The 827-nt window shown below is 33.7% G+C and overlaps 1 protein-coding gene across 5 annotated transcripts in view; it reads right to left on the bottom strand.

Annotated features, from left to right (window-relative positions):
* Window positions 1–237: 237 nt before the first annotated feature.
* zfhx4 (zinc finger homeobox 4) overlaps window positions 238–827 on the bottom strand; it is a 348,201-nt gene continuing 347,611 nt past the window's right edge. For all 5 annotated transcript variants that reach the window (XM_017716581.2, XM_017716573.2, XM_017716563.2 and 2 more), the window contains one exon: window positions 238–827. This exon is cut by the window's right edge and continues 3,731 nt beyond it. The gene's annotated coding sequence lies outside the window, so the exon portion shown is untranslated.

Raw genomic sequence — 827 nt, 5'->3', positions numbered from 1 at the left:
ACTTTCAAAAGATGTAATCTGACTGGAGCAAACAGACTTTTGCATGTTTCTGTAATAAAACATACAAAAGTACATCATTCAATAAGTATATTTATGATAACAATAAATTTCATCCTACTGCCCACCCCATCAGTTTTTTTCTTATCATGTACGGAGGGCAGCCCACCAATTAGTGTAATGTGATGGCGTACAGAATCCAAACAAACGTGAGAGAGAACTTTTATATCACACCCAAAGCTGGTTTGCAGATACAGTTTTTAATGTATCACAACAATGAGCAACAAACATACTTGATGAACTATTTCCAGAAGAAGTTGTTCAAATACCATCTACAATAAACGTCATTTCAACTATGACAACAGGTCTGTGACAAAATAAAAAAGTTTCAAAACCATGTTATTACCGTAATACGGTACAGCTGAGACCTCAAACATTACAGTAACAAAAACTAATGAGACTACTCTCTATATATAAAACATCAATAACATTTTTGGTTTAGTTTATTTAAAGTTTTAGCCATAGGGGCTTCTTTTTTATTAAAACCTCGGGGTGCATTTCCTGTGTTACCCAGGCGTTGAGAGTACATATTGTGAAGAATATGATTGCGCCGTGATGATCCCTTTGATATCCAGAAGAACAATCCTAATTTCGACCTTTAGAAGGTGTCCTCTTATGCTTCACACTATCCATCCATAAAAAGGTTTTTTTTTTTGTCTTTTTTTTTTCTTTTTGGCTGCTGTGCAGTTGCAACATTTATGTACAGTTATATTGTTGGACCATCCTTAGTTTTTTTTTTTCTTTTTCTTTTTCTTCCGTTTATTTGCTTT

The sequence above is a fragment of the Pygocentrus nattereri genome, chromosome 24 (genome assembly GCF_015220715.1).
Source record: "Pygocentrus nattereri isolate fPygNat1 chromosome 24, fPygNat1.pri, whole genome shotgun sequence".
Classification (NCBI taxonomy): domain Eukaryota; kingdom Metazoa; phylum Chordata; class Actinopteri; order Characiformes; family Serrasalmidae; genus Pygocentrus; species Pygocentrus nattereri.
This window is presented reverse-complemented; position numbering and strand designations above follow the sequence as displayed.